Below are 27,978 nucleotides of genomic sequence, written 5' to 3' on the forward strand. Positions count from 1 at the left end.
CAGAGACTCCCGGATGGTTTGTTGCCTCCTGAGTGCCAAGGTCAGGGATGTCTCTGATCACATGCACAGCATTCTAAGGCGGGAGGGTGATCAGCCAGATGTCGTGGTACACATCAGTACCAATGACATAGGTAGGAAGAGTCAGGAGGTCCTGAAGAGTGAGTACAGAGAGCTTAGTAGGAATTGAAAAACAGGACCTCGAGGGTAGTAATCTCCGGATTGCTGCCTGTGCCATGTGCCAGTGATGGTAAGAGTAGGATGTTCTGGCAGATGAACACGTGGCTGAGAAACTGGTGTAGGGGGCAGAGTTTCAGATTCCTAGATCATTGGGACCTCTTCTGAGGCAGGTGGGACCCGTACAAGAGAGACGGGTTACACCTGAACTACAGGGGGACCAATATACTTACAGGGAGGTTTGCTAGTGTTATTGGGGCGGGTTTAAACCAGATTTTCAGGGGGATGGGAACCAGAGTGCCAGAGTAGATAGTGGAACAGGGGTAAAAATAAATGATGTTAGTAGTTCATTCAAAGTCACAAATAGTAAGGTTGTGTGTGGTGGTAATAATCTTTTGAGGTGTGTATATTTCAATGCGAGGAGTATTGTGGGAAAGGCAGACGAGCTGAGGGCCTGGATTGACACATGGAATTATGACATCATAACCATTACTGAAACTTGGCTACAGGAGGGGCAGGACTGGCAGCTCAATGTTCCAGGGTTCTGATGTTTCAGACATGATAGAGGCAGAGGGATGAAGGGTGGAGGGGGGGTGGCTTTGCTAGTCGGGAAAAATATTACAGCAGTGCTTTGGCAGGGCAGATTAGAGGGCTTGACTGCTGAGGCCATATGGGTGGAGCTGAGAAACAGGGAAGGTATGACCACATTAATAGGGTTGTATTATAGACCACCCAATAGTCAGTGAGAATTGGAGGAGCAAATCTGCAGAGAGATAACAGACAACTGCAGGAGACAGAAAGTTGTGATTGTAGGGGATTTTAATTTTCCACACATTGATTGGAACTCCCATACTGTTAAAGGTCTAGACAGGTTAGAGCTTGTAAAATGTGTTCAGGAAAGTTTTCTAAATTAATATATAGATGTACCAACTAGGGAGGATGCAATATTAGATCTCCTATTAGGAAACAAGTTAGGATAGGTGACGGAAGTGTGTGTAGGGGAACACTTTGGTTCCAGTGATCATAATGCCATTAGTTTCAACTTGATCATGGATAAAGATAGATCTGGTCCTCAGGTTGAAGTTCTAAACTGGAAAAAGGCCAAATTTGAAGAAATGAGAAAGGATCTAAAAAGCGTAGATTGGGACAGGTTGTTCTCTGGCAAGGATGTGATTGGTAAGTGGGAGGCTTTCAAAGGAGAAATTTTGAGAGTGCAGAGCTTGTATGTTCCTGTCAGGGTTAAAGGCAAAATGAATCAGAATAAGGAACCTAGGTTCTCGAGGGATATTGGAACTCTGATAAAGAAGCAGCAAGAGATGTACAACATGTATAGGCAACAGGGAGGAAATAAGATGCTTGAGGAGTATAATAAGAGTAAGAGAATACTTAAGAAAGAAATCAGAAGGGCTGAAAGGAGACATGAGGTTACTTTGGCAGTCAGGGTGAAGGATAATCCTAAGAGCTTCTACAGGTATGTTAAGAGCAAAAGGATAGTAAGGGATAAAATTGGTCCTCTTGAAGATCAGAGTGGTCGGCTATGTAAGGAACCAAAAGAAATGGGAGAGATATTAAATGGATTTTATGCATCTGTATTTACTAAGGAAACTGGAATGGAGTCAATGGAAATTAGGCAAACAAGTAGGGAGGTCATGGAATGTGTACAGATTAAAGTGGAGGAGGAGGTGCTTGCTGTCTTGAGGCAAATCAGAGTAGATAAATCCCCAGAACCTGACAGAGTATTCCCTCAGACCTTAAAGGAGACTAGTGTTGAAATTGCAGGGGCCCTGGCAGAAATATTTAAAATGCCAATATCCACGAGTCAGGTGCCGGAGGATTGGAGAATAGCTCATGTAGTTCCGTTTGTTTGAAAAAGGCTCAAAAAGTAAACCAGGAAATTATAGGCCAGTAAGTTTGACATTGGTAGTAGGTAAATTATCGGAAGGAATACTAAAAGATAGGATCTACAAGTATTTGGATAGACAGGGACTTATTAGAAAAAGTCAGCATGGCTTTGTGCGTGGTAGATCATGTTTAATCAATCTATTAAAGTTTTTTGAGGAAATTACCAGGAAAATGGATGAAGGGAAGGCAGTGGATGTTGTATACACAGACTTCAGTAAGGCCTTTGACAAGGTACCGCATGGGAGGTTAGTTAGGAAGTTTCAGTTGCTAGGTATACATGGAGAGGTACTAAATTGGATTAGACATTGGCTCAATGGAAGAAGCCAGAGAGTGGTAGTGGAGGATTGCTACTCTGAGTGGAGGCCTGTGACTAGTGGTGTGCCACAGGGATCAATGCTGGGTCCATTGTTATTTGTCATCTATATCAATGATCTGGATGATAATGTGGCAAATTGGATCAGCAAATTTGCTGATGATACAAAGATTGGAGGTGTAGTGGACAGTGAGGAAGGTTTTCAAAGCTTGCAGAGGGATTTGGACCAGTTGGAGGAATGGGCTGAAAAATGGCAGACGGAGTTTTAATGCGGACAAGTGTGAGGTATTGCACTTTAGAAGGTCAAACCAAGGTAGAACATACAAAGTAAATGGTAGGACACTGAGGAGTGCAGTAGATCAGAGGGATCTGGGAGTACAGATACACAATTCCCTAAAAGTAGCATCACAAGTAGATAGGGTCATAAAGAGAGATTTTGGTACATTGGCCTTTATAAATCAAAGTATTGAGTATAAGAGTTGGAATGCAATGGTGAGGTTGTATAAGACATTGGTGAGACAGAATATGGAGTATCATGTGAAGTTTTGGTCACCTAATTACAGGAAGGATATTAATAAGGTTGAAAGAGTGCAGAGAAGGTTTACAAGGATGTTGCCGGGACTTGAGAAACTGAGTTACAGAGAAAGGTCGAATAGGTTAGGACTTTATTCCCTGGAGCATAGGAGAATGAGGGGTGATTTGATAGAGTTGTATAAAATTATGATGGGTATAGAGAGAGTGAATGCAAGCAGGCTTTTTCCACTGAGGCTGGGGGAGGAAAAAAAACAGAGGTCATGGCTTAAGGGTGAAGGGGGAAAGTTTAAAGGGAACATTAGGGGGCTTCTTCAGGCAGAGAGTGGTGGGAGTGTGGAATGAGCTGCCAGATGAAGTGGTGAATGCGGGCTCACTTTTGACATTTAAGAAAAACCTGGACAGGTATATGGATGAGAGGGGTTTGGAGAGATATGGCCCAGGTGCAGGTCAGTGGGATTAGGCAGAAAAATGGCTTGGCACAGCCACGAAGGGCCAAAAGGCCTGTTTCTGTGTTGTAATGTTCTATGGTTCTATGATAAGTGGATAAATAGGTAGTTTATTGATCCCAAAGTACTTTGTAAATTACAGTGTCACAGTTGCATTACAATTGCACAGATTTACAAATATAAGAAAGAAGGAATTTTAAAAGTTACCTCAAACAATCTAACAGGAGTGGGTCATCATTTCCCCAGTTATAGGTTGACTCATTATAGAACCTAATGGCTGAGTGTAAGAATGACCTCATATGGCACTCTTTGGAACAGCGCAGTTGTCCTGTCCATTACTAAAAATGCTCCTCTTTTCAGCCAAGGTGGCATGCATAGGGTGAGAAACATTGTCTGGAATTGCCAGGATTTTCCTTAGAGTCCTTTGTTCTACCAGAGCCTCCAGTGTGTCCAGTTTGACTCCTATGAGTCTGTCTAGGCCTTTCAATATTTGATAGGTTTCATTGAGATCTCGCCCCCCTCCCCCCCACCATTCTTCTAAACTCTGTGAGTACAGGCCCAGCACATCAAATGTGCTCATACATTAGCCCTTTCAATCTTGGAATCATTCTCGTGAACGTCCTCTGGACCCTCTCCAAAGGCAGTGCAGCTTTCCTTGGATAAGGAGCCCAAAACTGCTCACAATACTCCAAGTGTGGTCTGACTTATAAACCTCAGCATCACATCCTTGCTTTTAATTCCAAGCCACCCCCTCCCATAAGGAGTCTCCCATCTCACAGATCCTTTCTCCTCCATCTACTCCACTTGCCCACCACCCACACACTCCTCCAATCCGCCCTCCATATCTCCCTCAATTGGTTCTTCTTCACCTTCATCTACAGCCTCCACCTCCCCCATCCCAGCCTCCAATGTCACCTCCACCCTTCCCATGCCCATGTGACCATCTGCCAATCAGCACCTTGGATCTACCTCCAACCCCTCAGCTCATTACACAAGCCATTTCCCCTCTACATTTCCTGTGCAGACGAAGGGTATCAACTCCAAACATTGACTGTCGCCAAGCACAGAGGATGTCATCTTGACTGGTGATGAAATGTCTACAGGCTAATTGCCAAGCTCAGCAAACACCGCAATATCAAACACCTGAACCCAATACTAATTCACCACCATCCTAAAAATCGACTGTCTATTCCTGGCACCATAATTTCCTTCAGCAGTTTGGGTTGTTTTGTTTAAAAGTCCCCATAATTTGTACCACACCTTCTGTAAAAAATACTTCCTTTATACTCCACCAGAATGTGAGGCTACATTTACTAGATGTCACTCGCACATGTGATAGCCTGCAGTTATTAGACACACCTACAGCACAGAAACAGGACCTTTGGATCATCTAGACTGTGTTATTCTGCCAACTTCCAATGACCTGCACCTCCACACCCCTCCCATCCACATATTTATCCAGACCTCTTCAACTTCGCTCAAACCCTCATCCACTACTTCCTCACTCCACACCCACACCCTCTAAGAAGTTCTCCTTCAGGTTCCCCTTAAATATTTCACATTTCATCTTAACCTATGACCTCTTGTTCTATTCTCAGCCACCCACAGTGGAAGAAGTCTTCTTGAATTTAACCTGTCTATACCACCTCATAATTTTGCAGGTCCCCATCAAATCTTCCCTCTTTCTCCTAATGCTCCAGGAAATAGAGACAGCATTTGATATTTGACCTGCTATTAGGGAGTGAGATAGGGCAGATGACAGAAGCTTGTGTAGGGGAACACTTTGCATCTAGTGATCATTATGCCATTAGCTTCAAGGCAATTATGAAAATGGATCAGTCTGGTCCTTGGGTTGAGATTCTGAACTGGGGAAATGCCAATTTTGATGGTATCAGAAATGATTTGGCCAGTCTGGATTGGAACAGGCTGCTTTCTGGTAAAAGTGTACTTGGTAAGTGGGAGGCCTTCGAAAGCAAAATATTGATAGCACAAAACTTTTGTGTTTGTCAGAATTAAAGGCAAGGATAACAGGTTGTGGAAACATTAATTTTCAAGAGATGGAGGACCTGGTTAAGAAAACAAAAATGAAATTCATAGCAGATTAGGCAAGTAGGAACAAATGAGGTATTTATGGACAATATGCAAATGAACGCTTTAAGAAATCAGGAGGGATAATAGGCATGAGGTTGTCTTAGCAGACAAGGTGAAAGGATAGCAAGGCACAAAACTGGTCCTCTGAAAGACCAGAAATGTCAAAAGAGATGGGGGAGATCTTAACTGCATTTTTCTTTAAACTCAGTCTGTAGAAGTGAGGCAAAGCAGCAGTGAGGTCATGACCCCTACACCGATTACAGAGGAGGAGGTGTTCTGTCCTGAGGCTAATTAGGGTGGACAAATCCTCAGAGCCTGATAAGGTATTCCCTTGAACCCTGAGGGAGGCAAGTGCAGAACTGCAGAGCCCTGGCAGAGATAGTTAAATCATCCTTAGCCTCAGCTGAGGGACTGGAGGATTGGAGGATGGCTGTTTAAGAAAGGCTCTAAAAATAAACCAGGAAATTATAGGCCAGTCAGCCTCTCATCAGTAGTGGGAAAGTTATTGAAAGGTATTTGGATAGACGGGGATTCATTAGGGATAATCAGCATACCATTGTGTGGTAGGTCATGTCTAACCAATCTTATAGAGTTTTTTGATGATGTTACCAGGAAAGTTGAAGACAAGGGAGTGAATGATGTTGACATGTGCTTCAGCAATCATTTGACAAGGCCCCATGTGGGACGTTGGTCAAGAAGGTTCAGTTGCTTGCCACTCAATATGAGGTAATAAATTGGATTAGACATTGGCTTTGAGGGAGAAGCCAGAGAGTGGTATTTGAAGGTTACCCCTCTGTGTAACTAACTAGTGGTGTGCCGCAGGGATCTGTGCTGGGTCCATTGTTGTTTGTCACCTATAACAATGACCTGGATGAAAATGTGGTTAACTGGATCAACAAATTTGTGGATGACACTAAAATTAGGGGTGTAGCGGACAGTGAGGAAGACCATCAAAGCTTGCAGCTGGATCTGGACTAGCAAAATGGGCTGAAAAATGGCAGGTGGAATTTAATGCAGACAATTATGAAGTGTTAAACTTCAGTGGGACCAACCAGGATAGGTAGGGAACTGAGGAGTGTGGTAGAACAAAGGGACCTGGGAATACAGGTCCATAGTTCATTAAATTTGGTGTCACAGGCAAATAGTGTCATTCAGAAAGCTTTTGGCACATTGGCCTTTGTAAATCAAAGTACTATGTACAGTAGTTTGGATGTTATGTTGAAGTTGTATGAGATGTTAGTGAAGCCTAATTTGGAGTATTGTGTGCAGTGTTGGTCACCTACCTACAGGAAAGATGTAAACATGATTGAAAGAGGACAGTGAAAATTTAAAAGGATGTTGCCGGGACTAGTTAGGACTTTATTTCCTGGAACGTAGAAGATTAAGTGGCTGAGAAACTGGTGTAGGGGGCAGAGTTTCAGATTCCTAGATCATTGGGACCTCTTCTGAGGCAGGTGGGACCCGTACAAGAGAGACGGGTTACACCTGAACTACAGGGGGACCAATATACTTACAGGGAGGTTTGCTAGTGTTATTGGGGCGGGTTTAAACCAGATTTTCAGGGGGATGGGAACCAGAGTGCCAGAGTAGATAGTGGAACAGGGGTAAAAATAAATGATGTTAGTAGTTCATTCAAAGTCACAAATAGTAAGGTTGTGTGTGGTGGTAATAATCTTTTGAGGTGTGTATATTTCAATGCGAGGAGTATTGTGGGAAAGGCAGACGAGCTGAGGGCCTGGATTGACACATGGAATTATGACATCATAACCATTACTGAAACTTGGCTACAGGAGGGGCAGGACTGGCAGCTCAATGTTCCAGGGTTCTGATGTTTCAGACATGATAGAGGCAGAGGGATGAAGGGTGGAGGGGGGGTGGCTTTGCTAGTCGGGAAAAATATTACAGCAGTGCTTTGGCAGGGCAGATTAGAGGGCTTGACTGCTGAGGCCATATGGGTGGAGCTGAGAAACAGGGAAGGTATGACCACATTAATAGGGTTGTATTATAGACCACCCAATAGTCAGTGAGAATTGGAGGAGCAAATCTGCAGAGAGATAACAGACAACTGCAGGAGACAGAAAGTTGTGATTGTAGGGGATTTTAATTTTCCACACATTGATTGGAACTCCCATACTGTTAAAGGTCTAGACAGGTTAGAGCTTGTAAAATGTGTTCAGGAAAGTTTTCTAAATTAATATATAGATGTACCAACTAGGGAGGATGCAATATTAGATCTCCTATTAGGAAACAAGTTAGGATAGGTGACGGAAGTGTGTGTAGGGGAACACTTTGGTTCCAGTGATCATAATGCCATTAGTTTCAACTTGATCATGGATAAAGATAGATCTGGTCCTCAGGTTGAAGTTCTAAACTGGAAAAAGGCCAAATTTGAAGAAATGAGAAAGGATCTAAAAAGCGTAGATTGGGACAGGTTGTTCTCTGGCAAGGATGTGATTGGTAAGTGGGAGGCTTTCAAAGGAGAAATTTTGAGAGTGCAGAGCTTGTATGTTCCTGTCAGGGTTAAAGGCAAAATGAATCAGAATAAGGAACCTAGGTTCTCGAGGGATATTGGAACTCTGATAAAGAAGCAGCAAGAGATGTACAACATGTATAGGCAACAGGGAGGAAATAAGATGCTTGAGGAGTATAATAAGAGTAAGAGAATACTTAAGAAAGAAATCAGAAGGGCTGAAAGGAGACATGAGGTTACTTTGGCAGTCAGGGTGAAGGATAATCCTAAGAGCTTCTACAGGTATGTTAAGAGCAAAAGGATAGTAAGGGATAAAATTGGTCCTCTTGAAGATCAGAGTGGTCGGCTATGTAAGGAACCAAAAGAAATGGGAGAGATATTAAATGGATTTTATGCATCTGTATTTACTAAGGAAACTGGAATGGAGTCAATGGAAATTAGGCAAACAAGTAGGGAGGTCATGGAACGTGTACAGATTAAAGTGGAGGAGGAGGTGCTTGCTGTCTTGAGGCAAATCAGAGTAGATAAATCCCCAGAACCTGACAGAGTATTCCCTCAGACCTTAAAGGAGACTAGTGTTGAAATTGCAGGGGCCCTGGCAGAAATATTTAAAATGCCAATATCCACGAGTCAGGTGCCGGAGGATTGGAGAATAGCTCATGTAGTTCCGTTTGTTTGAAAAAGGCTCAAAAAGTAAACCAGGAAATTATAGGCCAGTAAGTTTGACATTGGTAGTAGGTAAATTATCGGAAGGAATACTAAAAGATAGGATCTACAAGTATTTGGATAGACAGGGACTTATTAGAAAAAGTCAGCATGGCTTTGTGCGTGGTAGATCATGTTTAATCAATCTATTAAAGTTTTTTGAGGAAATTACCAGGAAAATGGATGAAGGGAAGGCAGTGGATGTTGTATACACAGACTTCAGTAAGGCCTTTGACAAGGTACCGCATGGGAGGTTAGTTAGGAAGTTTCAGTTGCTAGGTATACATGGAGAGGTACTAAATTGGATTAGACATTGGCTCAATGGAAGAAGCCAGAGAGTGGTAGTGGAGGATTGCTACTCTGAGTGGAGGCCTGTGACTAGTGGTGTGCCACAGGGATCAATGCTGGGTCCATTGTTATTTGTCATCTATATCAATGATCTGGATGATAATGTGGCAAATTGGATCAGCAAATTTGCTGATGATACAAAGATTGGAGGTGTAGTGGACAGTGAGGAAGGTTTTCAAAGCTTGCAGAGGGATTTGGACCAGTTGGAGGAATGGGCTGAAAAATGGCAGACGGAGTTTTAATGCGGACAAGTGTGAGGTATTGCACTTTAGAAGGTCAAACCAAGGTAGAACATACAAAGTAAATGGTAGGACACTGAGGAGTGCAGTAGATCAGAGGGATCTGGGAGTACAGATACACAATTCCCTAAAAGTAGCATCACAAGTAGATAGGGTCATAAAGAGAGATTTTGGTACATTGGCCTTTATAAATCAAAGTATTGAGTATAAGAGTTGGAATGCAATGGTGAGGTTGTATAAGACATTGGTGAGACAGAATATGGAGTATCATGTGAAGTTTTGGTCACCTAATTACAGGAAGGATATTAATAAGGTTGAAAGAGTGCAGAGAAGGTTTACAAGGATGTTGCCGGGACTTGAGAAACTGAGTTACAGAGAAAGGTCGAATAGGTTAGGACTTTATTCCCTGGAGCATAGGAGAATGAGGGGTGATTTGATAGAGTTGTATAAAATTATGATGGGTATAGAGAGAGTGAATGCAAGCAGGCTTTTTCCACTGAGGCTGGGGGAGGAAAAAAAACAGAGGTCATGGCTTAAGGGTGAAGGGGGAAAGTTTAAAGGGAACATTAGGGGGCTTCTTCAGGCAGAGAGTGGTGGGAGTGTGGAATGAGCTGCCAGATGAAGTGGTGAATGCGGGCTCACTTTTGACATTTAAGAAAAACCTGGACAGGTATATGGATGAGAGGGGTTTGGAGAGATATGGCCCAGGTGCAGGTCAGTGGGATTAGGCAGAAAAATGGCTTGGCACAGCCACGAAGGGCCAAAAGGCCTGTTTCTGTGTTGTAATGTTCTATGGTTCTATGATAAGTGGATAAATAGGTAGTTTATTGATCCCAAAGTACTTTGTAAATTACAGTGTCACAGTTGCATTACAATTGCACAGATTTACAAATATAAGAAAGAAGGAATTTTAAAAGTTACCTCAAACAATCTAACAGGAGTGGGTCATCATTTCCCCAGTTATAGGTTGACTCATTATAGAACCTAATGGCTGAGTGTAAGAATGACCTCATATGGCACTCTTTGGAACAGCGCAGTTGTCCTGTCCATTACTAAAAATGCTCCTCTTTTCAGCCAAGGTGGCATGCATAGGGTGAGAAACATTGTCTGGAATTGCCAGGATTTTCCTTAGAGTCCTTTGTTCTACCAGAGCCTCCAGTGTGTCCAGTTTGACTCCTATGAGTCTGTCTAGGCCTTTCAATATTTGATAGGTTTCATTGAGATCTCGCCCCCCTCCCCCCCACCATTCTTCTAAACTCTGTGAGTACAGGCCCAGCACATCAAATGTGCTCATACATTAGCCCTTTCAATCTTGGAATCATTCTCGTGAACGTCCTCTGGACCCTCTCCAAAGGCAGTGCAGCTTTCCTTGGATAAGGAGCCCAAAACTGCTCACAATACTCCAAGTGTGGTCTGACTTATAAACCTCAGCATCACATCCTTGCTTTTAATTCCAAGCCACCCCCTCCCATAAGGAGTCTCCCATCTCACAGATCCTTTCTCCTCCATCTACTCCACTTGCCCACCACCCACACACTCCTCCAATCCGCCCTCCATATCTCCCTCAATTGGTTCTTCTTCACCTTCATCTACAGCCTCCACCTCCCCCATCCCAGCCTCCAATGTCACCTCCACCCTTCCCATGCCCATGTGACCATCTGCCAATCAGCACCTTGGATCTACCTCCAACCCCTCAGCTCATTACACAAGCCATTTCCCCTCTACATTTCCTGTGCAGACGAAGGGTATCAACTCCAAACATTGACTGTCGCCAAGCACAGAGGATGTCATCTTGACTGGTGATGAAATGTCTACAGGCTAATTGCCAAGCTCAGCAAACACCGCAATATCAAACACCTGAACCCAATACTAATTCACCACCATCCTAAAAATCGACTGTCTATTCCTGGCACCATAATTTCCTTCAGCAGTTTGGGTTGTTTTGTTTAAAAGTCCCCATAATTTGTACCACACCTTCTGTAAAAAATACTTCCTTTATACTCCACCAGAATGTGAGGCTACATTTACTAGATGTCACTCGCACATGTGATAGCCTGCAGTTATTAGACACACCTACAGCACAGAAACAGGACCTTTGGATCATCTAGACTGTGTTATTCTGCCAACTTCCAATGACCTGCACCTCCACACCCCTCCCATCCACATATTTATCCAGACCTCTTCAACTTCGCTCAAACCCTCATCCACTACTTCCTCACTCCACACCCACACCCTCTAAGAAGTTCTCCTTCAGGTTCCCCTTAAATATTTCACATTTCATCTTAACCTATGACCTCTTGTTCTATTCTCAGCCACCCACAGTGGAAGAAGTCTTCTTGAATTTAACCTGTCTATACCACCTCATAATTTTGCAGGTCCCCATCAAATCTTCCCTCTTTCTCCTAATGCTCCAGGAAATAGAGACAGCATTTGATATTTGACCTGCTATTAGGGAGTGAGATAGGGCAGATGACAGAAGCTTGTGTAGGGGAACACTTTGCATCTAGTGATCATTATGCCATTAGCTTCAAGGCAATTATGAAAATGGATCAGTCTGGTCCTTGGGTTGAGATTCTGAACTGGGGAAATGCCAATTTTGATGGTATCAGAAATGATTTGGCCAGTCTGGATTGGAACAGGCTGCTTTCTGGTAAAAGTGTACTTGGTAAGTGGGAGGCCTTCGAAAGCAAAATATTGATAGCACAAAACTTTTGTGTTTGTCAGAATTAAAGGCAAGGATAACAGGTTGTGGAAACATTAATTTTCAAGAGATGGAGGACCTGGTTAAGAAAACAAAAATGAAATTCATAGCAGATTAGGCAAGTAGGAACAAATGAGGTATTTATGGACAATATGCAAATGAACGCTTTAAGAAATCAGGAGGGATAATAGGCATGAGGTTGTCTTAGCAGACAAGGTGAAAGGATAGCAAGGCACAAAACTGGTCCTCTGAAAGACCAGAAATGTCAAAAGAGATGGGGGAGATCTTAACTGCATTTTTCTTTAAACTCAGTCTGTAGAAGTGAGGCAAAGCAGCAGTGAGGTCATGACCCCTACACCGATTACAGAGGAGGAGGTGTTCTGTCCTGAGGCTAATTAGGGTGGACAAATCCTCAGAGCCTGATAAGGTATTCCCTTGAACCCTGAGGGAGGCAAGTGCAGAACTGCAGAGCCCTGGCAGAGATAGTTAAATCATCCTTAGCCTCAGCTGAGGGACTGGAGGATTGGAGGATGGCTGTTTAAGAAAGGCTCTAAAAATAAACCAGGAAATTATAGGCCAGTCAGCCTCTCATCAGTAGTGGGAAAGTTATTGAAAGGTATTTGGATAGACGGGGATTCATTAGGGATAATCAGCATACCATTGTGTGGTAGGTCATGTCTAACCAATCTTATAGAGTTTTTTGATGATGTTACCAGGAAAGTTGAAGACAAGGGAGTGAATGATGTTGACATGTGCTTCAGCAATCATTTGACAAGGCCCCATGTGGGACGTTGGTCAAGAAGGTTCAGTTGCTTGCCACTCAATATGAGGTAATAAATTGGATTAGACATTGGCTTTGAGGGAGAAGCCAGAGAGTGGTATTTGAAGGTTACCCCTCTGTGTAACTAACTAGTGGTGTGCCGCAGGGATCTGTGCTGGGTCCATTGTTGTTTGTCACCTATAACAATGACCTGGATGAAAATGTGGTTAACTGGATCAACAAATTTGTGGATGACACTAAAATTAGGGGTGTAGCGGACAGTGAGGAAGACCATCAAAGCTTGCAGCTGGATCTGGACTAGCAAAATGGGCTGAAAAATGGCAGGTGGAATTTAATGCAGACAATTATGAAGTGTTAAACTTCAGTGGGACCAACCAGGATAGGTAGGGAACTGAGGAGTGTGGTAGAACAAAGGGACCTGGGAATACAGGTCCATAGTTCATTAAATTTGGTGTCACAGGCAAATAGTGTCATTCAGAAAGCTTTTGGCACATTGGCCTTTGTAAATCAAAGTACTATGTACAGTAGTTTGGATGTTATGTTGAAGTTGTATGAGATGTTAGTGAAGCCTAATTTGGAGTATTGTGTGCAGTGTTGGTCACCTACCTACAGGAAAGATGTAAACATGATTGAAAGAGGACAGTGAAAATTTAAAAGGATGTTGCCGGGACTAGTTAGGACTTTATTTCCTGGAACGTAGAAGATTAAGTGGCTGAGAAACTGGTGTAGGGGGCAGAGTTTCAGATTCCTAGATCATTGGGACCTCTTCTGAGGCAGGTGGGACCCGTACAAGAGAGACGGGTTACACCTGAACTACAGGGGGACCAATATACTTACAGGGAGGTTTGCTAGTGTTATTGGGGCGGGTTTAAACCAGATTTTCAGGGGGATGGGAACCAGAGTGCCAGAGTAGATAGTGGAACAGGGGTAAAAATAAATGATGTTAGTAGTTCATTCAAAGTCACAAATAGTAAGGTTGTGTGTGGTGGTAATAATCTTTTGAGGTGTGTATATTTCAATGCGAGGAGTATTGTGGGAAAGGCAGACGAGCTGAGGGCCTGGATTGACACATGGAATTATGACATCATAACCATTACTGAAACTTGGCTACAGGAGGGGCAGGACTGGCAGCTCAATGTTCCAGGGTTCTGATGTTTCAGACATGATAGAGGCAGAGGGATGAAGGGTGGAGGGGGGGTGGCTTTGCTAGTCGGGAAAAATATTACAGCAGTGCTTTGGCAGGGCAGATTAGAGGGCTTGACTGCTGAGGCCATATGGGTGGAGCTGAGAAACAGGGAAGGTATGACCACATTAATAGGGTTGTATTATAGACCACCCAATAGTCAGTGAGAATTGGAGGAGCAAATCTGCAGAGAGATAACAGACAACTGCAGGAGACAGAAAGTTGTGATTGTAGGGGATTTTAATTTTCCACACATTGATTGGAACTCCCATACTGTTAAAGGTCTAGACAGGTTAGAGCTTGTAAAATGTGTTCAGGAAAGTTTTCTAAATTAATATATAGATGTACCAACTAGGGAGGATGCAATATTAGATCTCCTATTAGGAAACAAGTTAGGATAGGTGACGGAAGTGTGTGTAGGGGAACACTTTGGTTCCAGTGATCATAATGCCATTAGTTTCAACTTGATCATGGATAAAGATAGATCTGGTCCTCAGGTTGAAGTTCTAAACTGGAAAAAGGCCAAATTTGAAGAAATGAGAAAGGATCTAAAAAGCGTAGATTGGGACAGGTTGTTCTCTGGCAAGGATGTGATTGGTAAGTGGGAGGCTTTCAAAGGAGAAATTTTGAGAGTGCAGAGCTTGTATGTTCCTGTCAGGGTTAAAGGCAAAATGAATCAGAATAAGGAACCTAGGTTCTCGAGGGATATTGGAACTCTGATAAAGAAGCAGCAAGAGATGTACAACATGTATAGGCAACAGGGAGGAAATAAGATGCTTGAGGAGTATAATAAGAGTAAGAGAATACTTAAGAAAGAAATCAGAAGGGCTGAAAGGAGACATGAGGTTACTTTGGCAGTCAGGGTGAAGGATAATCCTAAGAGCTTCTACAGGTATGTTAAGAGCAAAAGGATAGTAAGGGATAAAATTGGTCCTCTTGAAGATCAGAGTGGTCGGCTATGTAAGGAACCAAAAGAAATGGGAGAGATATTAAATGGATTTTATGCATCTGTATTTACTAAGGAAACTGGAATGGAGTCAATGGAAATTAGGCAAACAAGTAGGGAGGTCATGGAACGTGTACAGATTAAAGTGGAGGAGGAGGTGCTTGCTGTCTTGAGGCAAATCAGAGTAGATAAATCCCCAGAACCTGACAGAGTATTCCCTCAGACCTTAAAGGAGACTAGTGTTGAAATTGCAGGGGCCCTGGCAGAAATATTTAAAATGCCAATATCCACGAGTCAGGTGCCGGAGGATTGGAGAATAGCTCATGTAGTTCCGTTTGTTTGAAAAAGGCTCAAAAAGTAAACCAGGAAATTATAGGCCAGTAAGTTTGACATTGGTAGTAGGTAAATTATCGGAAGGAATACTAAAAGATAGGATCTACAAGTATTTGGATAGACAGGGACTTATTAGAAAAAGTCAGCATGGCTTTGTGCGTGGTAGATCATGTTTAATCAATCTATTAAAGTTTTTTGAGGAAATTACCAGGAAAATGGATGAAGGGAAGGCAGTGGATGTTGTATACACAGACTTCAGTAAGGCCTTTGACAAGGTACCGCATGGGAGGTTAGTTAGGAAGTTTCAGTTGCTAGGTATACATGGAGAGGTACTAAATTGGATTAGACATTGGCTCAATGGAAGAAGCCAGAGAGTGGTAGTGGAGGATTGCTACTCTGAGTGGAGGCCTGTGACTAGTGGTGTGCCACAGGGATCAATGCTGGGTCCATTGTTATTTGTCATCTATATCAATGATCTGGATGATAATGTGGCAAATTGGATCAGCAAATTTGCTGATGATACAAAGATTGGAGGTGTAGTGGACAGTGAGGAAGGTTTTCAAAGCTTGCAGAGGGATTTGGACCAGTTGGAGGAATGGGCTGAAAAATGGCAGACGGAGTTTTAATGCGGACAAGTGTGAGGTATTGCACTTTAGAAGGTCAAACCAAGGTAGAACATACAAAGTAAATGGTAGGACACTGAGGAGTGCAGTAGATCAGAGGGATCTGGGAGTACAGATACACAATTCCCTAAAAGTAGCATCACAAGTAGATAGGGTCATAAAGAGAGATTTTGGTACATTGGCCTTTATAAATCAAAGTATTGAGTATAAGAGTTGGAATGCAATGGTGAGGTTGTATAAGACATTGGTGAGACAGAATATGGAGTATCATGTGAAGTTTTGGTCACCTAATTACAGGAAGGATATTAATAAGGTTGAAAGAGTGCAGAGAAGGTTTACAAGGATGTTGCCGGGACTTGAGAAACTGAGTTACAGAGAAAGGTCGAATAGGTTAGGACTTTATTCCCTGGAGCATAGGAGAATGAGGGGTGATTTGATAGAGTTGTATAAAATTATGATGGGTATAGAGAGAGTGAATGCAAGCAGGCTTTTTCCACTGAGGCTGGGGGAGGAAAAAAAACAGAGGTCATGGCTTAAGGGTGAAGGGGGAAAGTTTAAAGGGAACATTAGGGGGCTTCTTCAGGCAGAGAGTGGTGGGAGTGTGGAATGAGCTGCCAGATGAAGTGGTGAATGCGGGCTCACTTTTGACATTTAAGAAAAACCTGGACAGGTATATGGATGAGAGGGGTTTGGAGAGATATGGCCCAGGTGCAGGTCAGTGGGATTAGGCAGAAAAATGGCTTGGCACAGCCACGAAGGGCCAAAAGGCCTGTTTCTGTGTTGTAATGTTCTATGGTTCTATGATAAGTGGATAAATAGGTAGTTTATTGATCCCAAAGTACTTTGTAAATTACAGTGTCACAGTTGCATTACAATTGCACAGATTTACAAATATAAGAAAGAAGGAATTTTAAAAGTTACCTCAAACAATCTAACAGGAGTGGGTCATCATTTCCCCAGTTATAGGTTGACTCATTATAGAACCTAATGGCTGAGTGTAAGAATGACCTCATATGGCACTCTTTGGAACAGCGCAGTTGTCCTGTCCATTACTAAAAATGCTCCTCTTTTCAGCCAAGGTGGCATGCATAGGGTGAGAAACATTGTCTGGAATTGCCAGGATTTTCCTTAGAGTCCTTTGTTCTACCAGAGCCTCCAGTGTGTCCAGTTTGACTCCTATGAGTCTGTCTAGGCCTTTCAATATTTGATAGGTTTCATTGAGATCTCGCCCCCCTCCCCCCCACCATTCTTCTAAACTCTGTGAGTACAGGCCCAGCACATCAAATGTGCTCATACATTAGCCCTTTCAATCTTGGAATCATTCTCGTGAACGTCCTCTGGACCCTCTCCAAAGGCAGTGCAGCTTTCCTTGGATAAGGAGCCCAAAACTGCTCACAATACTCCAAGTGTGGTCTGACTTATAAACCTCAGCATCACATCCTTGCTTTTAATTCCAAGCCACCCCCTCCCATAAGGAGTCTCCCATCTCACAGATCCTTTCTCCTCCATCTACTCCACTTGCCCACCACCCACACACTCCTCCAATCCGCCCTCCATATCTCCCTCAATTGGTTCTTCTTCACCTTCATCTACAGCCTCCACCTCCCCCATCCCAGCCTCCAATGTCACCTCCACCCTTCCCATGCCCATGTGACCATCTGCCAATCAGCACCTTGGATCTACCTCCAACCCCTCAGCTCATTACACAAGCCATTTCCCCTCTACATTTCCTGTGCAGACGAAGGGTATCAACTCCAAACATTGACTGTCGCCAAGCACAGAGGATGTCATCTTGACTGGTGATGAAATGTCTACAGGCTAATTGCCAAGCTCAGCAAACACCGCAATATCAAACACCTGAACCCAATACTAATTCACCACCATCCTAAAAATCGACTGTCTATTCCTGGCACCATAATTTCCTTCAGCAGTTTGGGTTGTTTTGTTTAAAAGTCCCCATAATTTGTACCACACCTTCTGTAAAAAATACTTCCTTTATACTCCACCAGAATGTGAGGCTACATTTACTAGATGTCACTCGCACATGTGATAGCCTGCAGTTATTAGACACACCTACAGCACAGAAACAGGACCTTTGGATCATCTAGACTGTGTTATTCTGCCAACTTCCAATGACCTGCACCTCCACACCCCTCCCATCCACATATTTATCCAGACCTCTTCAACTTCGCTCAAACCCTCATCCACTACTTCCTCACTCCACACCCACACCCTCTAAGAAGTTCTCCTTCAGGTTCCCCTTAAATATTTCACATTTCATCTTAACCTATGACCTCTTGTTCTATTCTCAGCCACCCACAGTGGAAGAAGTCTTCTTGAATTTAACCTGTCTATACCACCTCATAATTTTGCAGGTCCCCATCAAATCTTCCCTCTTTCTCCTAATGCTCCAGGAAATAGAGACAGCATTTGATATTTGACCTGCTATTAGGGAGTGAGATAGGGCAGATGACAGAAGCTTGTGTAGGGGAACACTTTGCATCTAGTGATCATTATGCCATTAGCTTCAAGGCAATTATGAAAATGGATCAGTCTGGTCCTTGGGTTGAGATTCTGAACTGGGGAAATGCCAATTTTGATGGTATCAGAAATGATTTGGCCAGTCTGGATTGGAACAGGCTGCTTTCTGGTAAAAGTGTACTTGGTAAGTGGGAGGCCTTCGAAAGCAAAATATTGATAGCACAAAACTTTTGTGTTTGTCAGAATTAAAGGCAAGGATAACAGGTTGTGGAAACATTAATTTTCAAGAGATGGAGGACCTGGTTAAGAAAACAAAAATGAAATTCATAGCAGATTAGGCAAGTAGGAACAAATGAGGTATTTATGGACAATATGCAAATGAACGCTTTAAGAAATCAGGAGGGATAATAGGCATGAGGTTGTCTTAGCAGACAAGGTGAAAGGATAGCAAGGCACAAAACTGGTCCTCTGAAAGACCAGAAATGTCAAAAGAGATGGGGGAGATCTTAACTGCATTTTTCTTTAAACTCAGTCTGTAGAAGTGAGGCAAAGCAGCAGTGAGGTCATGACCCCTACACCGATTACAGAGGAGGAGGTGTTCTGTCCTGAGGCTAATTAGGGTGGACAAATCCTCAGAGCCTGATAAGGTATTCCCTTGAACCCTGAGGGAGGCAAGTGCAGAACTGCAGAGCCCTGGCAGAGATAGTTAAATCATCCTTAGCCTCAGCTGAGGGACTGGAGGATTGGAGGATGGCTGTTTAAGAAAGGCTCTAAAAATAAACCAGGAAATTATAGGCCAGTCAGCCTCTCATCAGTAGTGGGAAAGTTATTGAAAGGTATTTGGATAGACGGGGATTCATTAGGGATAATCAGCATACCATTGTGTGGTAGGTCATGTCTAACCAATCTTATAGAGTTTTTTGATGATGTTACCAGGAAAGTTGAAGACAAGGGAGTGAATGATGTTGACATGTGCTTCAGCAATCATTTGACAAGGCCCCATGTGGGACGTTGGTCAAGAAGGTTCAGTTGCTTGCCACTCAATATGAGGTAATAAATTGGATTAGACATTGGCTTTGAGGGAGAAGCCAGAGAGTGGTATTTGAAGGTTACCCCTCTGTGTAACTAACTAGTGGTGTGCCGCAGGGATCTGTGCTGGGTCCATTGTTGTTTGTCACCTATAACAATGACCTGGATGAAAATGTGGTTAACTGGATCAACAAATTTGTGGATGACACTAAAATTAGGGGTGTAGCGGACAGTGAGGAAGACCATCAAAGCTTGCAGCTGGATCTGGACTAGCAAAATGGGCTGAAAAATGGCAGGTGGAATTTAATGCAGACAATTATGAAGTGTTAAACTTCAGTGGGACCAACCAGGATAGGTAGGGAACTGAGGAGTGTGGTAGAACAAAGGGACCTGGGAATACAGGTCCATAGTTCATTAAATTTGGTGTCACAGGCAAATAGTGTCATTCAGAAAGCTTTTGGCACATTGGCCTTTGTAAATCAAAGTACTATGTACAGTAGTTTGGATGTTATGTTGAAGTTGTATGAGATGTTAGTGAAGCCTAATTTGGAGTATTGTGTGCAGTGTTGGTCACCTACCTACAGGAAAGATGTAAACATGATTGAAAGAGTACAGTGAAAATTTAAAAGGATGTTGCGGGGACTAGTTAGGACTTTATTTCCTGGAACGTAGAAGATTAAGTGGAGATTTGATAGAGGTGTAGAGATAGGGTAAATGCAAGCCAACTTTTTCCAATGAAGTTGTGTGGGACTACATCTAGGGGTCATGAGTTAGGGGTGAAAGGTGAAAAGTTTAAGGGGAACATGAGGAGAAACTTCTTCACTCAGAGGGTGGTGAGAGTGTGGAACAAGCTGCCAGTGCAGGTGGTGGATGCAATTTGGATTTCAAAGTTTTAGAGAAGTTTGGATAGACATGTGGATGGTAAGGGTATGGAGGGCTTTGGTCCAAAAGCAGGTCAGTGGGAGTAGGCAGTTTAAATGGTTTGTCAGAGATTGGATGGGCCAAAGGGCCTGTTTCTGTGCTATAGTTTTCTCTGACTCAAGACCTGGTAACATCCTTGTAAATTCTCCCTGTAAGCTTCATCATCCCCAACCAAACCACCTCTATGCTTGAATAGAAGCCACATACAACTCTTTATTCCTTACACCATTATCCAACAGAGCCAACCCCCTCCCCTCAGCAAACATTCTGACCTCTTTCAATGTCAAGTACCTTCAGTGATCAGGTCCCAATGCCTTTGAATGGTCAAACCTCCAGAAAGTAGATTGCATAACAGGTAAACATTGAGCTCATCTACATGAAATGCTGTTGTAGGAAAGCAACATCCATCATCAGGGATCCCCAACACCCAGGTCATGCTCTCTTCTTGCTGCTGCCATCAGGAAGGTGGTACAGGAGCCTCAGGACCCACACCACTAGGTTCAAGAATAGTCACTACTCCTCAACCATCAGGCTCTTGAACCAAAGGGGATAACTTCACTCGCCCTGTCATTGAAATATTCCCACCAATAGTCTCACTTTAAGGATTCTTCATCTCATTTTCTTGTTATTTATTTATATTTTGTTGTCTTCTGCACTCTGGTTGATCTTTCATTGATCCTGTTATAATTACTATTTTATAGATTTGTTGAGTTCGCCCACAAAAAAATGAATCTCAGGGTTGTACATGGTGACATATGTACTTTGATAATAAAATTTCCTTTGAATTTTTCATCCTGCAGCCAGATCTCACTAATGGCTATTAGATTATCCTTATACAAGGAGTGATTGATATGTTTGTGGCTTAGGGTAGAAGGCGTCAATTTTAGAAAACCTAACACATTTATTTTTCAACCTAGTCTCCTCCTACACTTACATACTTAGTCCAGCAGTCGTAGAGCATATGGATCTTGGACCTCCAGAAAGTGTCCACAGATGGGTGATTGATAAGTTCGTGGCCTAAGGTAAACGATCAGTTACACAACACACACAAAATGTTGGTGGAACACAGCAGGCCAGGCAGCATCTATAGGGCGAAGCACTGTCGCTGTTTCGGGCCGAGACCCTTTGTCAGGACTCAGGAGATGAGTTATACAGTTCTCATTACATGCACATGCAGTTCAACTCTTTGAGTGATTATGCTGAAAGTTTGAAGTTAAAAACTCATCTCCTTCTACCTTAGGCCACGAACATATCAATCATTCCTCATATATTTGTATTTCTGTTCTCAGATCCAGGTTTTCAGTATGGAAAGATTCAAAGGTTCATTCATTATCCTCCTCCCATCAATCACTCTTGCCATCTGCACATCCCATTCATTCATTATGCAGTATACATCTGAGATTCATTTTCACCAGACAGCCATGAAACAAAGAAAACCATGAGGAACATCTTGCGGGTGGGAAACACACACTGAACATCACAGACCTTCAGCCCACAATGTTGTGCCTAGTTTGTAACTACTCTATGATCAATCTAACCCTTCCCTCCCACATAACCCTCCATTTTTTTTATCATCCATGTGCCCAAGATCTCCTAAATGTCCCTATGTATCCCTCTCCACCACCAGGGCATTCCACACCCCTACCACTTTCTATGTAAAAAAAACTTATTAATTAACTGATTTATTGAGATACAATACAGAACAGCCCTTTACGGCCCTTCGAGCCACACTACCCAGCAATCACCCAGAATTAAATTGTCCCTTAATCATGGGACAATTTAAAGCATTCTATTAACCTACCAACCCGTAGGTCTTTGGACAATGAGAGGAAACCAGAGCACCCAGAGGAAACCCAAATGGTCATGGGGAGAACATACAAACTCCTTACAGGAGTGATGGGATTTGAACCCGTCACTGGTACTGTAAAGCGTTGTGCGAACCACTACACTACCGTGCGATGGGAATTGAACCCGGGTCACTGGTACTGTAAAGTGTTCTGCTAACCACTACACAACCATGCGATGGGAATTGAACCTGGGTCGCTGGTACTGTTAACCATTGTGCTAACCACCATGCCTCCCTATGACATAATGTGCATTTAATTCTTGTCCTGTATAACCATTTAAATACCAGACAGACTATATTTGTAGAGCAGATTTCTATTCACCTTTGAGATGGTGGTAAACCTTTGCAATTGACTCCTGCAAAGGACTGTGCAGACCTAGGCACTGATAGATTTCTGCACATCATAGAAATGAAGGAATAAGAGAAATGTGGAATCTCGCTGCATAAGATAACAGGTTCAAAGGGCTGAATAGTCAACATTACCCTCCAATTTCTCCTGCTCTCATCCAAATGAGTGTGTTCTGCTCTAGCACTGGGATCGATGCATGTCAGAATAGTGGCTTGGAGTCACACCCCTTACACACTACTTTCCCATTCATTCTCACATCCCTGACCATCAAGTTTCTTATATATCCAAACACAAGAAAATCTGCAGACCGCATTTCGGGCCAAAACCCTTCATCAAGAATGGAAAAAAAAATAGATGAGGGAGTGAGGTTTGTATTGGGAGAGGAGTTGTAAAGTCAAGACTGTTGATGTCTCAGCAGCAGTGAGCAATAAAAGATCTAGAGGAGGGTGTCCAAGAAGGGGAGGTGGGTTGAAGACGGGAGAAGGGGTCATCAGTGCAGGATGCGAGTAGCAGCACAGAGACAGAGGCAACGGAAGAAGAGCTCAGCATCACGGTGGGTGCAGAACTCACTGAGGTGCGGGCGCAGGGGGACAAAGAGGGTCACTTACTGAGGACAGAACGTTCTTCCTCAGAGAGGAAAAGGTCACAGTGAATAGTGAACACCACTCCTTTTTCCCCCCAGTCCTGATGAAAAGTCTCGGCCCAAAACATTTATTTCCATCTGCCTGACCTGCTGAGTCCTTCCAGCACTCTGTGTGTATTGATATCTATGCCTCGGGCTCTCATTACTAAACACTGAAATCTACTGGCTTGCCACGACATTAAAACCATGCCTCCGGAGGAAAGCTGACATTTAATCCAATGCAAATCGCAAATCTGACTCTCGGCAATCACAATACCGAACAGTGCTGGCTGGAGATCTGCTACACGGATGTATATCTACCTGGAAGCCATCGACACCCAAAAACAAAACAGCTCAGCTGGCCGAGTTGTTAACAAACTGACAGTCTTACAGCTTTTCCCAGTAGTGTGAAGCAACTGAACTCAAACCAGAAAAACTCAGCAGGTCAGCAATATTTTATTCCAGGGACACAAGAAACTAAAGATGCTGGCATGTGGACAAACACTGATTGGAGGAACTCAGCAGGTTGAGCAGCATCTATCAGAGTAAACAGACAAGTTGCCGTTTTTGGCTCGATAATCTTCATCTGACCTGGATCCCAATATAGACCCAGCACCTTGGAGCACAGAACAGTAGTTCACAGTACAGACCCTTTGGGTCAGCCTTTTAATCTAACCCTTCCCTCCCATTTTTATTTCATCCACGGGTCTCTTAAACATCCCTCATTTATCAGCCTTTACCACTACCCAATTTTAACACTGGAACAGCAATGGGCTGAGAGAGCCTTTTTCATGGACTCTTGACCTCTTTAGGGGGCTTTTGCTGTTGCTTGTGTGGTGGGGACATGTGGGTTCGTGTTTCTGTTGACACAAGTGAGGGGGAGGGGGAGGATCGATGCTTCTTGAGGGTGTGAGGTGTGAGTGGGGGCTTTGGGGTTCTGATCATTCATTTGGGTTTTTTTTTGTTTTCTGGATGTCTGTGAAGAGTAGGAATTTCAGGTTGCATTCTCTGATATTAAATTGAAACATCTGAACCCCTGGTAGAGTGTTCTATGTACCCACCACTCTCTGTGTAAAAAAAAAAGTCCTGCCTTTGACATCCCAACACTTCCCTTAAAATGATGCCCTTTTGTTTTAGCTATTTTTGACCTCTTTCAATTCACCTCTCATCCTCTGTAACTTCAAAAAGAAAAGCCCTAGCTGATACAACCTGTCCTCATAAGACATGCTCTCTAATCCAGACAGAATCCTGGTAAATATCCTCTTCAACCTCTCTAAAGCTTCCCCATGTTTCCTATAAAGAAATGAGCAGGACTGAACACAATATTCCAAATTAGTCAAACCATTTTCAGATTTGAACATTTTTTAAATTAAATTACCTCTCTCTTTAATTGAACAGTTTCCCAAAACTGGTGGACGTTTGGAGAACAGGTCTGAGGGACAGAGTGGGGAGTGAGGAGATGTAGAGGGGGATAGAAGGAGGCAGGAGGTCAGAGCTGTGCAGAGGGGAAATGGACTGAACGGATAGAGTGGGGAGTGGCAAATTCAAGGGGAGGGGAGTGGGAGAAGAGGGGAAGCTTCAAGGGAACCGAGGCCTGTGTGTGGGAGGAGGATGGCAAATCAAGATGACAGAGGTAGGTGTGTGTGTGTGTGTGTGTGTGTGTGTGTGTGTGTGTGTGTGTGTGTGTGTGTGTGTGTATGTATATATAAGGAGGATGACAGAGGTGACAGAGGCCTGTGTGTGTGGGGGGGAATGGTATGTCAAGGTGACAGAGATGTGTGTGTGTGTGGAAGGAGGATGGCAAATCAAGGTGACAGAGGCCTGTGTGTGTGTGGGGGGGGGGGGAGAAATGGTAAATCAAGGTGACAGAGACCTGTGTGTGGGGGGGGGGGGGAATGGTAAATCAAGGTGACAGAGACCTGAGGAGGGGAATGGATTGAAGACATGGGATCGGGCAGATCGAGGTGAGACGATGCAGCTGGGAGTGAGGGAATGAATCAAGAGAACAGATCTAGGAGACAAGTGTGTGTGTGGGGGGGGGGGGGGGGGGGAATTGAGGGAAAAGGTACATTGAAGATTATTGTCATGCGCACAAATACAGTAAAATGTAACCAAAAAAGGAGATTTGCAGTAACATCAGAGACATGTGGATTCAAACAACAGTTATAAAATTATCATATACAACCAGAAAAAGACTGTATACCCACAATTAAACATTTGTTTATTGAGATACAAGCGCAGAACAGGCCTTTCTAGCCCTTCCAGCCACGGTGCCCAGCAACCCCCAGATTTAACCCTCGCCTAATCACAGGACAGTTTACAGTGGCCAATTAACCGACCAACCGGTACGTTCGGGCATGTTACGCTGTAACAGGGGACCATGCAAACTCCTGCACCAGCGGGAAGATTAGGGGATAGAATTAATTGTGGTCTTGTTAAATCGGGACTCCGCAAAATAAACATACTTTCTTAAATAAAACAAGAAACTGAGATGAAAAGGGAAACCACAAACTTAAGTTTAAAAACAGCCACGTTGTATTCTGTGAATCTCAGTCTGCACAAAACTTAACGGAAGCCAAACACACATTTCAGTGTCGACCTGTTTCCAACAGTGCTTAACTGAACCAGAGCCCTAGGACGCTGAGAAAATGATACACCAGTTCCTGGTGCGGGTCATTTCTCTGTCTAACACGCCAGCTCCGGCCACATGAGAGAGCCAGGCAGGAAAAGTTTCTGTTTGGCTTTCCGGGGATCATTTTGACGGGAATGTACCTGCTTTGCTTCCGGCTCCTGATTCCTTGATGCTGCCGGGCTGTGTTAAACGGCGGAAGTGGTGAATGGATTTCCAAGTAGCGACTGGGGGGGAAACTCCTTTACATCCGACTTGGAGTTAAATGCCCGCCGTTCAGGAGGATGTTACGTCCTTGAAGGGCATTGTAAGAAAAGGGAGGGGGCAGTACCGTAATAAAACCCCGTGAGAAGTCACGTTTCTGTAAGTCTCTGGTCTCGCCGGTCTACTGGCAGAGGTGCCTCCACAACCTCAGTCGCATTCTACAGAAACTGTGGATGCTTCAGGCTTCCGGAGATCCACCTCAGCAGGGAGGCGAGTATTTCGCAACGTTTACACACACAGTCTCCTTTCTGTCAACCTTATCCAATCCTGGGACCATCTGACCGACGGTGAAGGTTCAGTGGGCGTCCCTTTTCCCAAAGAAAGGAGAATATGCTGCCGCAAAGTGCCTGCGCCCTCTAAAGAGCGGAATTAAAAGGGCAACGACCAAAATTCCGGCGGAACTCAGCGCGTCGCGCAGGGAGGGGCTGGAGGAAAGGAACTGGGGACGTTTCGAGTCAAAACCCTGCATTAGTGCTTCAAATTGGCAATTCCTTTCCTTCCACGCATGTTGTTGGACCCGCTGAGTACCTCCAGCAGATTTGGTGTTGCTCCGGATTCCAGTTTTTTGTGACTTCTGAATTAAAAAGGTATCGTGATGGTGTCCTTCGTTTAGAATTCTCCCCCACCCCTTGTTCCCCTTGAACCGAGCGGCTTGCTGGGGGGGGGGGGGGTACCGGTAGTAGTCAGGATAGGGTGGGAGAGGAACAACACAACGCGAGTGGACGGTCGAGACCCTTCGTCTGGGCTCTCTAACCACGTTCATGGTCAAGGACTCCTACCTTCGTCCCGTGGGCAGACTCTTTAATGAATCATGTACTGAAGAGAAGCACTTGATCTCTCAAGCACCGCACAAAATGCTGGAGGAACTAGGAAATGAATAAACAGTAGATTTTCCTTCCGAGACCCCTTTTCAGCTGACTCGCCCTTTGCGTCAGAAGGTTACTACAATGCTGTGCAAAAGTCTTAGGTACCCCAGTTATATACATACTTGCGTGTGTGTATATATACACGTGTGTGTGTGTGTGTGTGAGTGTGTATGTATGTATATATATATATATATATATATATATATATATATATATATATATATATACATACACATCAATCATACAGGAGCAGAAGTAGGCTATTCGGCCCATCGAATCTGCTCTGCCATTCAACCATGGGTCTTCCAATCATCCCCACTCCTCTGCCTTAAATGCACCCAATGACTTGGCTTCCACAGCCACTCGTGGAAACAAATTCCACAGATTTGCAACTCTGACTAAAGTAATTTCTCCACATCTCAGTTCTAAAAGGACACCCTTCAATCCTGAAGTCATGCCCTCTTGTCCTAGAATCCCCTACCATGGGAAATAACTTTGCCATATCTAATCTTTTCAGGCCTTTTAGCATTCAGAATGTTTCTATGAGATCCCACCTCGTTCTCCTGAACTCCAGGGAATACAGCCCAAGAGCTGCCAGATGTTCCTCATACAGTAACTCTTCCATTGAAACTTTGGACACTGCCTCATGTTTTTTAAAATACAGTATTTCTGTTTTTGCACACTTTTTAATAATCTATTCAATTAACAAAGTTGATTTACTTATTATTATGTTTTATTTTATTTATTATTTTTTCTCTCTCTGCTAGATTATGCCTTGCATTATGCATAGCTTCTGCTAAGTTAACAAATTTTGTGTCACATGCCGGTGATAATAATTGGTCAGTATTTAATTAAAATGTATTTTATGTTAGTTTGTTAGTTTTTGAAATGTAATTCTAAATTTGAAGATTATGGTGATCTTGTACAATCTAATTAAGACGTTGTGGCGACCCATTTCCTGACACATCCGAACCGGCTCACAATTAGCCAGCGTTCAGGCTAAGGGAGATAGCCTACGGGGGTTTGTGAGTACGTGTCTTTTGCAGCATCCGCGCCCATGGGGGGGGGCGGGTTGAGGGAGGCTTAAAAGCAAGGCTGTTTAGTTCGAATAAAGCTATCTTTGACTGGAGTTTACTGACTGCGTGTAGCACACCGCTACAACGTGTTTTTATCGCTGGCTGT

General features: G+C 43.5%; 1 protein-coding gene across 1 annotated transcript in view; it reads right to left on the reverse strand.

Moving 5' to 3' along the window:
• The window catches only part of ydjc (YdjC chitooligosaccharide deacetylase homolog), a 120,556-nt gene extending 94,609 nt beyond the window's left edge, over positions 1-25,947 (reverse strand). Inside the window, exon 1 of the mRNA XM_059943726.1 lies at positions 25,810-25,947. The gene's annotated coding sequence lies outside the window, so the exon portion shown is untranslated. The remainder of the gene's footprint in view (positions 1-25,809) is intronic.
• Positions 25,948-27,978: the final 2,031 nt, after the last annotated feature.

Source organism: Hypanus sabinus, chromosome 18 (genome assembly GCF_030144855.1).
Source record: "Hypanus sabinus isolate sHypSab1 chromosome 18, sHypSab1.hap1, whole genome shotgun sequence".
Lineage (NCBI taxonomy): Eukaryota > Metazoa > Chordata > Chondrichthyes > Myliobatiformes > Dasyatidae > Hypanus > Hypanus sabinus.